At 50.7% G+C, this 16909-nt stretch overlaps 1 protein-coding gene across 1 annotated transcript in view; it reads right to left on the bottom strand.

The window, feature by feature from the left end:
• RNF43 (ring finger protein 43) overlaps window positions 1-16909 on the bottom strand; it is a 56413-nt gene that overhangs the window by 16827 nt on the left and 22677 nt on the right. The gene's annotated exons all lie outside the window — the stretch shown is intronic.

Below are 16909 nucleotides of genomic sequence, written 5' to 3'. Positions count from 1 at the left end.
ATCCTATGATGATAGCATGGAGACCAATTTATTCTAATGCCTAGTGCAAACGTCTGTGGCTGTGAGTTTGTATCCAACTCCTAATCATTTCTGGAGCTGCTTAAAACCAAAGTAAAAGCAAAGGATTTCAGTGAAATTTGAACTATTTTAAAGTAAAAGTTCGTATCCTTTTGTCAAAACACTGGTCTAATAGAAGGCGTCCCTGCCCACAACAGTGGGGACAACTGGATAATCTTTATGGTCCCTTCCAACCCAAACTTTTCTGGGATGCTACAACTTAGACTTCAGACTACAGGACATCAGATAGAGTGCTACTGCACCAAGCCAAGCACCACAAACTCTATAAATGCAGGTTTTCAGGGAAGCAATCAGATCTGTTATGGCTTGGAGCCCCAAAAAGCCCCTGCTCTCTCAGAGCACTGACAGGTGCAGCCTTGACCAACACTGACATGGCCTCCAAGTGCTCGTGATCCTGCTGGATTCACCCAGCACGGCATCACTTTGTGCCCTGCATGCCTGGCTGGGAGCTGGGCTTACAATGTCATCGTGGCTTTGGGTTAATATGTGCCTGTCACAGCCACAGAAAAACAAGAAACAGGAAATGCAGAGTGTGTCTCGGGATAGCTCCAACAGCTCAGAGGGATCCCACTGGAGCCTTCCCCAGGAGCCTGGGGGAGCTGGGAAGGACCTTGGAGCTGTGTCCGACCCTGGCTGTGACACTCACGGGGCAGTGACAGTCCTGTGTGCTGGGCTCGGAGCAGCCTCTCTGTGACTGGGATTGCTGGGCCTGATCCCAGCATTAGGAGGAGGGGGCCTGGCACAGGGTGCTCAGAGAAGCTGCGGCTGCCCCTGGATCCCAAAGTGTCCAGGGCCAGGCTGGATGGGGCTTGGAGCAACCTGGCACAGTGGAAGGTGTCCCTGCCCATGGCAGGGCGTGGAACAAGATGAGCTTTAAGGTCTGTTCCAACCCAGGCAATTCCACGATTAATGATGAACACCAGGAATATGAGCAATGAGCCACGCTGCTGCACCTCCAAATGTGCATGGGGAGCATATGGAAATGCTGGCAGCTGCTCTGGTGTAAGACTCAGATGATAAATCTGGAGAAGACCTGCTGGTACCTGCACCTGATACCCTTCCCACATGGACAGCTGTCCATGGAGCTGAGGCAGAGTAGTGGACCCTCATTATTCTGTGCTGGGTCCCTCACAGACATGATCAGGCTGGAGGCTGAGCCCAAGAGCCTTCTCAGCACCCTGCAATGCCCAGGGGCAGCTCAGGGGCATTCCCGGAGTGGGGACACAGGCACCATCTGCCACAGCAACACATGCCACTCATCTGCTCTAAAGACCTCTTCCCACTCCTCCCCTCAGCTCCTTCTCCTGTTTGTTGCTGTACAGTCAACTCCAGCAGCAGCACAGCAGCAAGACATGGCTCTTACTACATCCTCCTACAGCATTTCTTGTCATTCCCACTGCCCCGGCCCTGGTATTATGAGTGAGGGATCCTGGCTGCACACTGGGCTCACAAGACAAGAGCGGACTCGAAAAATCATCTGAGGATGATGTGCAAAAACAATGATGAGATTTCTCAGTGCACAGGACTCGTGCCCCATGCATGGCTGCAGCTGCAGAGTCAGGATCCCTTGCTCCCTCCTGGATCTGTGGCTGCAGATGGGCTCCCAGGCATGGCATCCCCCTCTCTGCTGGGCTGGGCACCTCTGCAGCACTGACTGCCACAGCCTGTAAGGGGCAACAGCTCCTTACAAACCCTTATCTGATCTAGGAGACAATAAAATCCCATTGCTGGAGGGAGGGGGTATGTTCATACCCGAAATCAAAGAGGTTTCATGCATTTTGCCTAAATCCCACCACACTCCTGTTCCAGCACTGCCCGCTTCCAGGGGCTCCCAGTCGGCAGAGGGGCCGCTGAGGTTATTATGCTGTTCCAGCTAGGGCTCCCTGGTGGAAGACACATTGCTGTTCTGCCAGATCCTTCTCCCAGGACAATCCCTGCCTGCCTCTGTGCTCCCAGGATCCCAGTGGTGGGCTGGGATCAGCTGGCAGGGTTTGGACCCACTCTTAGGTGATTCAGCCCTGCAGCTCTGTCCACACCCTGGCCCTGGTAAGACACTGTCAACCTGTGACCCCTGGCTTTGTCACTCCATCTGTCTCTGTCACCACATCCCACCTGTCACATCTTCGGAGAAGACACAGAGCTCCTCCTCATCCCTATCGTCTTGATAGCACCTTTTTGGTTTCTTGTTTCCTTACCTTATGGCATCTCTTTTCTGTCCAGAGTACCACTCCTAAAATACTGAAGTTCACACCAGCATGAATCAGAGGTTGCACTGAGTGGCAGAAACATGGGGAAAGGTCCTGGGGAATCAGGCAGGGAGAGGTGCACAATTCCCACTTGGGAACTTGATGTAGAAAACAGGAGGAGAAAAGGTGACCCTGAGAGGTCATCTAGCCCACTTTGCTGCCTGAAGGCAGGATCAGCCAGACCTAAAACATTCCTCTGAGACACTTGCTCAACCTGTTTTCAAGACCTGCAAAAAGGGAGACTCCTCACTCACTGCAGGACTCCCTTCTCCTCCGCCTCAGAAAGTGTACTGCAGTGCCTCACTGGAGTCGCTTTTGCTCTAGCCTGAGCATATTAATTCTCACTGAACCAACCATACCCATGGAAAAGAGATTATTTGTGCTATTTTTTTTTTCTCCCCAGGGAACCTTTAAACATTTCTGTTCTCCTTTCTGTTCACCAAGGAGTCCTGAGGGACAAGGCCTGTAAAAGGACTCAAAGAAAATCTTCAGTTTTCTCTGTAAGGGAACTCAGAGCACTTCCCACGCTTTCTTCATGGGGGAGGAATCCAAATTTGATCTGAAGTGGCAGGAGAAATGGTATAACCAACCCATAGGATTGACATGGAAAAGACAGGAGGAGAACAGAACAGGAGAGTGTTCACCAAAGGGCTTGAGAAAATCCTGGACTGAACTCTTCACTACATTGACTACAATCCCAGAAGAACTGCAGGCAGCAAATACCAAAACACATCTGAAGGAGTCAAGAGCAATGCAGGGAATGGCAGGTTGATAATGCTGACTTCCCTGCCAAAAGAAAAGTAAGGTTAAAAAAACAGGTTAATGAAGGGAAGTGAAGAACTAACAGAGCTTTGGAAAAGGAAAGGGATGGTTCACAGAGCCACAGGGTTCCTCAAAGCAGTTGGTGAGTGTGGGACTAAATGAGTTCCATGAATGCCAAACTCTGGTGTCTCCTCTCCTGTTCTTCTGCAAGGTCAAGGGTATGGAAGACGATGGAATATTGTGCAGTACTGCCCAGGGAGAAGGACTCTGGACATGGGCCTGAAGCAACAGAACAACGGGGATTAGTTTCCCACTGCCAGAGGGCAGGGCTGGATGGGATATTGGGAATTAGGAATTGTTCCCTGGGAGGGTGGGCAGCCCCTGGCACAGGGTGCCCAGAGCAGCTGTGGCTGCCCCTGGATCCCTGGCAGTGCCCAAGGCCAGGCTGGATGGGGCTTGGAGCACCCTGATATGTCCCTGCCCATGGCAGGGAGTGGGATGAGATGGGCTTTAAGATACTTTCCAATCCAAACCATTCCATGCTTCTATGATCATCAGGACTAAAAAGAGAAGAAAGTAGGGCAGCCCTTACAAGGAGATCACCAGGACAGTCCCAAGGCAAACTGTGCTGTCCATATATACACAAACAACATGGAAAATGAGAGGGATGGTGAAACGACCAAACTCTTCAGTGACACATAAAAATCCAAGTCGGTAAATATTAAAACTGTCTAGCAAAGGATCTCATGCTACCGAGTGATGGAGTGATACAAGATATTAAAAAATGCAAATATGAAAAAATATATCCAGGTATTTTACACAGGGATGAGCTCTAGGTGAGCACTTAATGAACAGGAAAGAGCTTGGAGTCATGGCGGGGAGTTTTATGGGAGCCATTGTTGAATCACCCAAAGCAGTAAAAAAGCAAACAGGCACTACTGTAAAAAACAAATGAAAAATGAAAATCGACCAGATAAAGCTGCAGTGTGTCAACATTTTGACTGTTACAAGGAGTCCTGCTCACTCCATCTCAAACAGAGATTTCTGTACAAGTGATTAAGTGAACAAGAATTCTTCAGCTTACTACAGGTGGGATATGTTAAAGCTACAGAAACTCATTAAAAATATGAAGAATTCCTGGATCAAAACATCAGGAAGAGCTGCTAAATGCAAAGGTGGGGACATCAGCCTGGTTGTGGTCACAGCCTGCTGCAGTCACAGGGCTGCAGAGGATTATCCACCGGGATTGGCCTGTGCTCTGCACATTTTGGAGCACACATGGGGTTTTGCACTCACCAGGCAGCACCATGGGCTGCACACTCACCTCCCCACTAGAAGACTTCTGTCACAAATATTTCATTGAGGAACCAAACTCCAGAATACAGCTGGGATTCGTGGTCAGTGGTGCCAGAGAGCCAGGATAGCATCTGTGCCCAGAACAGCAGAAGAGCCAGCTGCTGCCTCATCTGTGTGACAGTGCTGTGACTTCTGGCTGTGTCCCAGCACCAGTTCTCCTTCCCCTCCTCTTGCCAGTATTCCAGCAGGTAGAATCCCATGCAAGACCTTGAGGGAATGCTCACACATGCAGGGCCAGGAAAAGGGTGCAAGGATTTTGTTCAGGACAGCAAGGCCTCCCCTACCACAGCTCATGCCAGGACCATTCTCCACATGCCACTGGTGCCACAGCCTTGAGTGGATGAAATGCCTCGTGGAAAATCTCCTTCAAAGATGAGCTACAGCCAAAGGAGCAGTGAGGGGAGGAAGGAGCCCAGGGCACTACAATAGCACCTTTGGCGACACAGAGCATCTCGGACATTGTAGCGCCACGTCCATGCATCCATGGGAGCACCCACGGCCCCCTGCTGGCTTCACCCATCTCTCATGTCACTGTCACCCAGCATGAGCTTCTAAGGCAGGATAGGGATATTCCTGGATTTGTGGATATGTCTGGCTCAAGACACCTCTTCCCTGCTGGAATTCTGTCAGTGAGCCTCTGAGCTAAGTAAGGGTTGTATTCCTTTGTAGGCTTCAAAAGACAAGTGGAAGTGGTCTCCTACCACCCACTCCATCTTTGGTGCCAACACCAGCCTGGATGTAAGAATGACTGGGCAAGGTCCTCTGCTGGATTTATGAGGAGATGGAAACAGGGCACCTGAGACAGGATTCCTGTGGGAAGGAGCACACAGATGTCTCAGCTCTAAAAGCCAGATCTGCACCTGCACAGTGCATCTCCCAGAGGTGTCAGAGCATAGGCAGTGTCCCAGCTGATGGCACTAGGGACACCTCCAGGGACCGTGCACAGGTGGGATGGAATGGACCACGTGCACTTCTCAGTCACTGCAGAATGCTCCTGACAGCGACACTGCCCTGTTGGGACAATCCAGTCACCAGATCCTCCTCTCCCAACCTGCCCCAAAGCTCAACCTGATAAGAGGCTGGACCCAGGTGGGGATCAGACTCTTCTCCCAGACAAATGACAGGACAAGAGGAAACAGCGACAGGTTGTGTCCAGGGAGGTTCAGGTTGGACACTAGTAAGAATTTCTTCATGCCAGGTATTGGAAGGGACTGCCCAGGGAAGTGGTGGAGTTCCTATCCCTGGAGGTGTCCAAAGAATGGCACTCAATGCTCTGGGCTGGGTGACAAGGTGGGGATTGGTCACAGGTTGGAATTGATGCTCTTCGAGGTCTTTTTCAACCTCAGTGATTTTGTGACTCCATGAATAATACTGTATGAATGTCTTTATTGCTGTAAGAAAGGCTCCTCCCAGTTTACCAGAACTCTCCAGCTTACCAGCTGAACAGAAGCCACTCTTACCCCAAGACCATTCCACTCTACTCACAGAGACAGCAGCAGGAGTGACAGGACACTACCACAAGTACAGGAGATGCTGCCAGCAGCCTGAAACACAGCGACAGCAGAGCTGGAAAGTGATGTGGAACACTGCTAGAAGGACATGGGAGGATGAGGAGGGACGGGGAAGGGAGATGAAGTGGATTTTAGCCAGCAAGAAGATGGAAATGGCTGGCTGGAAAAGAACAGCACAGTGTTTCAAGAGGCCCAAGGGAAAATTGCCACTTCCATGGCTCCTGGGCATGAAGCTCAGCCATCAGGATATGGGGCTTTTTAAATTTACCTGCATAAAGTTTCAAGAGCTGTTATAACAGCAAACACACCTTACCCACATGTGAGTCACAGACAAACACATTCACTGATAACAGATGCATTATTCTTAGAGAGACTCAGGTCCTACCTCAATGTGCGAACAGCTCAGACAACCATCCAAGTCCCCTGAAGGAATGGCCAGAGGTGGGAGAGGAGACAAAAGACTTACAAGGTGCCTGTGCAATACTCCTGTGCTTGTGCCCTTACTCATGCTCATGAACTTCACTACCTTTGGCCCGAGTCAAGGGTCAGCAGGGCCTGAGGGTTTGATACAACAAATCAGTCCCTAATCAAGAAATTACTGGATTTCCCTCTCCTTTTCATTACCAAGCTGGTAAGCAATGAAGAGCAGTGCTGAGCCCAAGAAGGATGTTTATTTGATTACCACACATGCAGGATTAGACAGTTTAGGTGGTCTGGATCTTTTCTGTTGCTCTCTACAATTCCCTGAAAGGACTTCAGAGCCACGTCGGGGTCAGGCCCTGCTCCTACGGAACAAGGGACAGGACAAGAGAAAATGGCCCTAAACTGTGCCAGGGGAAGGTCAGGTTGGACACCAGGAGGAATTTCTTCCTGGAAAGGATGGTCAGGCCTCAGAAGGGGCTGCCCAGGGAGATGATGAAGTTCTCACCCCAGGAGGTGCCCAAGGAAGGCCTGGACGTGGCACTGAGTGCTCTGGGCTGGTGACAAGGTGGGGATCAGGCACAGGCTGGACGTGGAGGGCTTTTCCAACCTAAATGATTCCCATGGGGCTGGAGAAAACTCTCAAACGCCCCTCACTGACAGCTCTGCTGAATTTTGCTCTCCTGCAAACAGAGAAATCCCACATGAGGGAAGCAAGTGTCACTTCCGTTGGCCCAGCCCCCATGAGGATTGTATGGACTGGCAAGGAAACCTCCGGCAAAGATCCATAACAACGTCTGGTTAAACTGTCTCTGTCTGCTCCACACATCCATGTTGGACTATCAAAGGCAAAGGGAGTCTGGTCAGCCCTGACTCACTGCACTAAATGGAAGAAAAGGCAAGCTGGTCCAAGTCACGGGACAACAGCTCATGCTCCTCTGCCTCAAGCTCTCTGCAGGCAGTCTGGATCCCAAATCCCATGGAGAGCATCCAACCCACAGTGACCTGCTCACCTCAAGTACCTTGGAGGCCCCAGCCTGTCCCCACTCTGGAGCCATCTCCATCCTTGAAGACCCTCTTTGACACGCCCCTCTGTGCTGTGCCGGCCGTGGCTGGGAGGTTAAAGCTGTCCCACAGAACTCACAGAAGCCTTGTCCCTCTGCAGCCCTCGAAGCACTGGCAAAGCCCAAGCTGTGCTGGCAGCTCTCTCACCTCTCCAAGCACAGAGGTCCCTTCGGGGGGTGGCTCAAACACATGAGGACTCCCACAGCTGAAACACCCGAGACGGCTCTGACCCTGAAAGCAGCTCTGCAGTGATTGGCCACATACAGAGATTCACTGAGCCCAGTTTGTTTTACTGCAGCCACTGGGTACTTTTCCTCAGCCACCAGCTTTTTCCAATGGGTTTCAAAGTTAAAACCTTGACAACTGATGCCAGAAGGGGCATTCTTGATCCTCTAGAAAGAAGGAAGCAGATCTAGAAGAGCAAAGACTGACAAGAAAATTCCTTTTGGGGCAAATTAAGCAATAACTTCTTCTGAAGCATCACACATCTCCAGGAGGGCTGAACTGCTCCTGGAAAGAGATCAAAGGGCTCTCCAGAGGTTGATGTGGACTGCGAAATTCTCTTAAACTCTTCTGAAGATGAAGCATCATTGCCTGGAAATGTCAGGACCCTGACATGGCCCTGAACCAGCATTGCAGCCATTTCTGGAGAAACCAGGAACGGTCCAGGGAGGCTTTACCAGTTCACAGGGGAAACGTTTGTTAGGATTGCACATGGAGCTGTTCTCACCAGGGAAAAGCCACAGCCAGGAGATGGGCTTGGAATGGAGGAATCACCCCAGGGAAAAACTGCTGGCAGGAGATGGGTTTGGGGTGGAGGAGTCACCCCAGGGAGAAGCTGCCGGCAGGAGATGGGTTTGGGGTGGAGGAGTCACCCCAGGGAGAAGCTGCCGGCAGGAGATGGGTTTGGGGTGGAGGAGCCAGCCCTGCTGAACCTTCTCGGCCGGCGCTGGGGGGAGCGTTGCCTGATCCCTTCCCCCTCCATCTCGCTGGGCTCTGCTGCCGAGCCAGGTGCAGAACAAAAGGAAAGTAATGATTTAGTTATTGCTGCAGCGCCGAGGGTTTGAAGGTCAGGCGCGCAGCAGCCGCCGTACGGCCAGGCCGTGCCGCAGCCCCGCAGCCAGAGCTGCTGCGCAGGGCCGGCGCGGGGCGGCCCCGGCTCCTGCGCGGGCACATGAAAGGCCTCTCTCTAATGTAATAACCGACGGCCTCTTCAGTGCCGTTTGAACTGTTTACAGACCGAGTTAACGATTACAGGCAATGTGTACCTTGGCTGCTGCCCAAAATTCTTACCCACCCGTCAGATATTATCAAAGAGCCCTTCACTGCTGGTCTGGAGTCCTTCCAAAGCGCAGCGCCGAAATGCCGGCGTAGAGGAGGGGCCTTGGGCGCTCCATCATGAAACCAAAGTTAGAAAGTCACAGATCTGCGGCGGAGAGGTGTCCTGGGATCTGGGCGCCGAGTCACGTAGAGACACAGGAAGGCCTGAGGGCTCCCTGAAGCTCCCCATGCCCGGGGCCGCATGCAGGCGGGCTGTTCCCTGCAGGACACCGGCCATGGCTTTGCTGTGCTGCCTTCCAGCCCTTCAAAGAGGACACCACACAATCTACGAGCTCTGGCTGTCCAGGTTTCCCTCCCTGCATGAGGTCACTGCCATCCATACCTGGTTCTTTACACATAGCCTGGGTAGTTGGTTAATGCTGGTGGTTACACAGCTTAAAGCGCCTCCTGCCAAAAACATTTTCAATACCCTCATGCCTAAGAGTGAGCACAAGAACAAACCAGGTGGTGGGAGATTAGATAAAATCACTTCCATTGTTATTTGTAGATGGAGAAATGCAGGTGTAGGTATAAGGTCTGGCAAGATTTGGGCCTGAAAACAAACCCCAGCTCTTTGGGGCAAATTGGAAATCCCATTGAAATGAAGGGATGAAATAAAGAACTGGCAAGCTGCTCTAATTACAGCTGAGTAACACAGAGCCACATTCAAGCAGCACTGAGGCTGCAGAGCAAACTCTGCTTCCGAGCGGGAAATTCCGCAGCTGCAGAGCAGGGTCCATCCTACCCACAGTCCTGCACCCACAGCCACCTGAGGAGGCTCAGCGAGGGCAGAAGTTAATCTCTGCACCATGCTCTGCACTGGAAGGTCCCGTCAGAGGTCACTTACTAAATACAACTAGGAAAAAAATTAAGATTTTCATTTCAGATAGAAACATGTCTCATGGCCCATCAGTCTCCCTCACCACCAAACTTTAGCCTGTGAAATGCTATTTAATGCCATTCATGTGCAGACTGTGCCATTATGGCTTCGAGTTACCACCAAAACAATTTTAAAAGTGCTGCTTTAGTCCATCCCAGAGTTCCAAACTCCCAGCTACACCAGCAGCAGGAACTGATGCATCCCATCCCTACCGAGAGCCTGAACAGAACTGGTATGCCATCATCCCAAAGCTTGTGGTACAAAATGCCAGGTGATAAATTATGAAACTTCAATTAAAATTTTGCTTCTGTGTTCCTAAAACAAGCTATTTTGTCCTGCACAAAAAAATACACACTCATCTCTTTCACAGGCTGACAAGAGATGGAGTTTCTAAGGGATGCTTTCCAGAGAAGCACTGATGCCTTCACTCCATGCCAGTTCTGTCTTAAAATATGTTTTATATCAGCAGGTCCTGGGCACAAGAACAAAACACTGAACAGCTAAAGGAATAAGTTATTTGCTTTTCAATCTCACTCTGTATCAGCTTCCCGCTGTTTTATTGCTCAGATGTAGTTTTCTGTAGCATGGATGAGCAAGTGGCTGGTGGAGGACACAAGTGTCTCTTGTTGGACATTGCTGTAGTCCCAGAAGACAGAAATGTAGATGCAAATACATTTGCTGTGATTTGATTCAATGAAACTTGCTGGTACAGTGCAGTACACGACAGAAATTGGTTCCTCCTACGCGTACTTGCTAAGACATGAGTTCAGGCCCTCTGGGATCTGCAATTCCCTGGCTGTTATAGATGACATCACTGACATCTAAGGAGCTGCAGGAATGCCGAGAATGCAGCTCTGGGCTCCTGGGGATGCTGAGCTCATCTGCTCCTGCACGAGGCACCAAAGGTGGGGTGCCTGGGTTGCACTCCTGCCTCACTTCCAACCTACACTCACTGCTCTTCCTCAGGCCACACAACAACTGGGCTGCACCAGTTTAAACAGCAGAAGTGAAATTGTTTGAAAATTTCTTTCACTGATATCTTCAGATGCTGAGCAGAAACAAGAATTTCAGCATAGGCCCAAGGGGTCAGACCCAGAACTGACATAAGCCTGTGACCTGGGCAGGAACTGATGCCCAAGAAGTTCCACCTGAATGTGACGCAGAACTTCTTCCCTGGGCAGTGCCCGAGCCCAGAGTAGGCTGCCCAGGGAGGGGGTGGAGATATTCCAGACCCATCTGGACACAATCCTGTGCCCTGTGCTCTGGGATGATCCTGCTGAGCTGGGGGCTGGGACCAGGTGACCCATGGTGCCCCCTTCCAACCTGACCATTCTGGGATTCTGGGAAGCTGTGACCTATCACAGGCCAACAGAGACCACTCAAAGAGTGGTTTTCCTCTTGGTGTTCCACTTGGGATACCTTCCCAGCATTACTGGAGTTACTGATCTGGGAGTTGTACCCAGAGACAGCTGGTGAACAGCCTGAAGGATTTCAAAAACACACCTTATTTCCTTTTAGCCAGTTTATACTTGTTCCACAACATTCCCTGCAATTGATCTCAATGAAGGATTTCAGAGAAGTCAATAAAATACTCTTTCTTGGACTGAAGATAATTCCACAGGAGACTTCCAAGAGTGAACTCTGTTACCATCCTTGCTGCATCCTGGGGGACTCCAGCCACTGAAGATCACAGAATCCCAGAATGATTTGGGTTGGAAGGGACCTTGGAGACCGTCTCATTACACTCCCTGCCATGGGCAGGGACACCTTCCACTAGACCAGGTGGCTCCACGGTGTCACAGACATCCAAAGAGCTGAGCTAGCATACTGAAAGGAGCTTGAAGCAGGTAAGCATGAAACTCCTCCCTTAGTTTCAGCCTATTGGGAGCCTCTGGAGACTCCAGCATTTATCACCAAAGGGCAAATCTCCATGTGGAGGTTCTTAGGGACAGGGATGACAGAAGTCTTGCCCCAAGACTCAAGAGACTGAAGCCAAAAATGTGGAGAAATTTCCATTTTCAGGCATCTCTGCTGCCATCTCTGTAAGAGCAGCACAGTGCAGTTAACACAGAATGAAGGACAAACAGGGTAGGAAGTTAAATAAATTCCCTGCTCAACAGAGTGAGATCCAGTGGATGCTCTACCCACTGTTTTCATTGAAGGGCCCCAATAATTTCATCAAACATTCCTCTGAAGTGACTGAGCTGTTTTACTGAAAGGAATGGGAAGGAAGCCACTCACAGCCCATTTGTTTGGGGCAGTGAAAGGAGGTGAGCTGTGACATTGCCTCCATTGGAGCATCCAGCCCTCGCCATCCTGGATCTCTGCGAGAGAGGACAGAGGAGGATGAGTGCTGGGATAATGAGGGCATCTGGCACCACAGTATATCAGACTAAAAATTTCAGAAAGGAGAAAGTCCTCCTTGTTACTGGAGGGAGGTCTACTCTTCTCATCTCCGGCTCCTGCAGACGAGACATGATGGATGGAGTCTCCATTGGCACCTGCCAATTCTACTTTTTTCTGCTTTTTTCTTAACAATGACACTGGCCCCTGCCAGACAAAGACCACTGGGAGAGTCAAGCATTGTCTGAAGCTTCTGCCTTGGCTGCCTAGCACTGAAACTCTACTTTGTTGTGTAAAATGAGCCACAAACACCTTGAGTTCACCCATGCAGACTCTGGTTCCTGGGCTCCACTGCCTTTTTTCCTGGTTCTGCAGGGTGGAGGTGGTTGTAGCAATCACAGATTCTCCATCTCTATCTGCTGCTTTTCATCTTGTGGGGCTCCCACTCCCAAGGCAGGATGTCTGAGGCTGGTTTACTGCACAGCCATGCTGGAAGGACAGGGAAGAGCTTTTTGGTGTGGTACCTCACCCCTCTATGCCATAAAACCTCTATACTCTTGCCCTGATGGCCTGGGAAAATGGCAGGTGCCCATCTCCCAGGGAAGGAGAGAGTTTGCTGTGCTGGATCCCATGTCCAGAGCCATGCCAGGTCCACACAACGTGGATTTGCAGCTCTTTGCAGAGAGCACACTCTCTGTACAGCTGTGCCTTGCTGGCACCACGGGGAACCTGCTGGTGTCTGCTGATGACTGCAAACTCTGCAAGGGACAATCCTGTGTTACAGCTCAGTTGATTTCTCACCTGGTCCAATGCAGTTGCTTTTCCCACCAATATTCCCTAAAGTCACACTGAACAATGTGCATTTACACTGCCCAGTACACTGAGCCCTTGGTTCCCTCATGCAACTGGCATCTCTGTCAGAGGGGAAGGACAAAAAGCCATTGTAGCCAAAACCTTAAGAGTCCCAATGGTTTCTGTGGTATTCAGAATCAGTGCAGCACTTGAGAACACAGGGATAAATCATTAACAAGTCATTATTGTTCACAGGTATTTTTGGCAGGAAACCACTCAGGTCAACTTGGACAAACTGCTGTGTGGTAGTGGGGGTGGCACTTTTCCTGCAGGAGCATTCAAATCCTCCTCTAATACCAAAAAATAGGATGGAAGTGACCTTCCTTGCTGAATCTAATCCAGACAGGGAGCGGCACAGCCCCTCCTTCCCACTCTTCTCAGCCTGAGCTCTCTCCCAGCTCCGTGATCAATCCCTCACCGCTCTCCGACACCACCGCTCATCACAGCTCCCCTCGCAGCATGGGCAGCCTGACAGCCCAAACACCACTGCTCATGTACCCACCCCAGCATCTCCCAGCCCCCATCAATCACTTCTGCTACTGGGAGTGGGGAATTCCCAAACACTGCTGCTTCTCCCAGAGATCTGTCCAGGGATGGCTGTTTCTCATGCTTTGGAAACCTGCAGAGATGCTGCTTCTGTACAATCAATTCTGTACCAAATTCCCTCATCCCCAGCCAAAGTCATCGGCTTGGTGGGCAATGGGGCAGATGAATGATGTGCCATCTGCTCCCTGGGCTATCAGCACTGGCAGCAAACACTGAGAGCCATCTCCATAGTTAATATCCTGGAGGCTGATCCATCCTCACACCTCCCAGCGCCATCAGACACTCCAGCTTCCATGGAAAACTATTCATTCTTATTGTCATCCAGCTTCCTGCTCAGTGGCCAGCTGACCACTGACCCCACTGCTATTTAGTTGCTATAAATCATGTGCCACAGGACACTTCCAAAGCACCATGATGTGGCTAATTCCTCCAAATATGGGGGAGCAGTCAGTTTAGAATTAAGTAACCAAACAATCTGGATACAAACAGCTTAAAGGCTGTGATGTGTTGATCAGTGTGAGCTTCTGCCTGGGAGATACAACAGTAACATGGGGCTCCTTTCAAAGCCCTAAAAAATCTTCCAGAAGGTGCCATGGATTCAGCTCAGCTGCTCATGCAGTTTTGTGCCCAGCCAGCTTGGGATGGTTTGGTGATGATGTGGGTTTTTTTTAACTAAGAAAAAGTACTTTCAACTTCGACATTTAAAAATTGCCTTTTGTAAGCACAAGAAAATTTCTTTCCAAACTCACTGGCTTCTGGACACATTCATGGCAGCCAAGAAAACCAGTCAGGTAACTGAGTCCAGCTCCTGAGGCAGCCCATGTTTCCATCTTTCTCTAAAAAATATTGACTCCACAATTGCAGACCCAGGCACGGACATTTGTACTGCGAAGGGACACAACAGCTGGTTTCCAAAAGCCTGAGGCATGGTCAGATAATTCAAAACAGTTCTTCTGCCCAGCCTGACCTGAGAAGTTTCACAAAAGGGCTGACTGACATCAAGGAGGGTTTAACAGGACTGGCTTTTCCCTGGAATGATAACAAACTGTGCTCAAAGAAAATCCTTCTGAGTTTGACATGGTCATACTGGCTGAGGTACAGCCTGAGCTACAACCAACATTTCAAGGACCTTCGTGCCATGGAGCACCCAACAGACTTTAAATCCAGCCAGAAAAGTTGCAGGAGTAGAAGACTTCTCAGCCTACCATAGCACACACAGGGGATCTCCCAATGCTTTCTTTCCAGGGATTATTCCTTTTCTTTGCTTTGTATTTTGTCCAATTGCTCCCACTCTCAGAGATGCACCCAAGAGTATCACTGGCTCTGGAGTGTCCCCAGAATTCCTCTACCCCATCCCAGCTGGGCTGTGGCACTGTCTGCTGTCCTCTTCTTCCACAACCTCCAGGCTCCATTTCCCTGGTCCTTCAAAACCCCTTTCAGAGCCCAGAACTGGGGATGAACATCAAGCTGATTACAAAACAATTTCTTTTGTTGATAGAAAATTCTTTGCAGGGCGTGAACAGCAGGAGAAAGAAAGGACTCCTCTGAACTGCGAGCTGGCTGGAAAGCCCCGGAGGGCAAGAATCCGATCCCTCCTTTGAGGAGCACGGGCCTGTCTGTACAGGCTGTGGGAGCAGGAGAGCTCTGTGTGTGCAGCTCCAACAACACCCACCAGCGCCTGCCTTGCCTTGCTCAGCACCAGCCTCCAGCTCATGCACGGGAAATGGCTCCACTCCTCCCATGAGCACCCCTGGACAGACCTTATTCTCCTCACCCCTCACTAATCTCCTCCTCCAGAGCCAAACCTCTTCCCCATCACCCACCTGCCCCACATCCTCTTCAGCAGCCCCATCATCCACCCAAACCCAAATCCTTCTCTCCTGCTGCTCAGAACCACCCTCTGCATCCTTCAAAGCTGCTCAGGAGGAAGAAATCCTTCACACAACAATGCCAGATCTTGGCAGGAACATCCACCCACCTATTATTTTATATTTACCAATAACCCAGCAAATCCTCTGCCCTGCATGCAGCCATTCTGCAGATGCCGTAGCCACACTTTTGAAAAGACATCCTGAGGATGGACACACCATGTTCCTTAGGAGCAAGGAATCTGCTTATCAACACTGAGTTTGAGAAGCCATGTCCACAGATTTTCCAGCCCTAGGAAGAAACATCCTTCCTTGGGCAGCTAGTCCTGCTCTGGATCAGCCCCATCTGCTTCCCAAGAGGACCAAAGTCCTTCAAAGTCCTTTAGATTCAGTAAAAAAATACCAATAATGCAGAATGGTTTGAAATCCCCCTGACAGTCTCTGCATCCTAGTACAGGTAATACCACAGGCCCACCAGCATCTCCAGGCTCAGCTGTGCCATCCTGAGCAGCTCAACTGCTCATCCATTTCAGCACCGTTTGTGTCCCACATCCAGGAAAACCTGTGGGTGTACTGGTTACCCCTGTGCTTCCTTTCTCCCTCTGCTCCCACCACACAGCTTTCACTGCCTCTCATGCAGTGCTTCCACAACTGATATTTATATAAAATATACAAAGGGTTGCTCCCAGTGCTTAGTGCCAGCATCTGAGCAGGGAGAAGGCAAAGTCAGTGGACCTGGGGAAGGAAGGAAGGAAGGAGGTGAGACTCCCTATTCCTGGACCTCAGCATTGCCAATGAATGTGTGCTGCAGTTCCCTTTATCCCACAGCATCCTGGAGCGGGCCAGGCTGTCAGGGGGCCCAGGGGTCCCTGTGGCACCTCCCTGCCCAGGCAGGGCCATCCCAGAGCACAGGGCACAGCATGGTGTGCAGAGGGCTCTGCAGGATCCCCGCTGAGGGAGACTCCAGCCCCTCCCTGGGCAGCCTGTTCAGGGCTGGGCACTGCCCAGGGCAGGAGCTGTGCCTGCTGGGCAGGGGCACTGCTGGGCTCAGTCCCTGCCCAGGGACAGAGCCTGGGCCCTGCTCTGCCCCTCCCTGCAGGTACCTGAGGAGCTTCAACTGGAGCCCGGAACAGAGAACTAGCACCAAAAGAGCAAAAACATTTTGGGAAGCTTCCCTGGAGTGCTATGGGGCTGCTACCTGGGATCTCAGTCCCTGAAATCAGAGATCAAGACATCAGGAAATGCTTGAGAAAGGGCTCAGCTCAGGTGGATCCCAGAACATACATTTTCCTTCTAAACAGAAAGAGCCCCTCAGGTGCCTCCTTGGAGGAGTATGGGGCTGCTACCTGGGATCTCAGCTCCCAAGAGGAGATGTGAAAAGACTCTTGGAGATGCCTGGTGCATCTTGGAAGATGAGGTTTCCAGGAAAGAAGAAAAATAATTTCAGATTATTTCCTTGGAGGAGTCTGGGACTGCTACTGAGGATATCCAGTGCCTAAATCAGAGATGAAATACTCTGGGAGATGGTACCTGGGGTATCAACTACCTGCAGGAGATATGAAAAGGCTCTAGGAGATGCCTGGGAGGTGTCTCAGGTAGATCTTGAAAGATGCAGATTCCACAAAAAGAGAAAAATCATCTCAGCCAGCTTCCCTTGAGCAG

The sequence above is a fragment of the Fringilla coelebs genome, assembly GCF_963513975.1.
Source record: "Fringilla coelebs genome assembly, chromosome: 20".
NCBI classification, from domain to species: Eukaryota; Metazoa; Chordata; class Aves; order Passeriformes; family Fringillidae; genus Fringilla; species Fringilla coelebs.
This window is presented reverse-complemented; position numbering and strand designations above follow the sequence as displayed.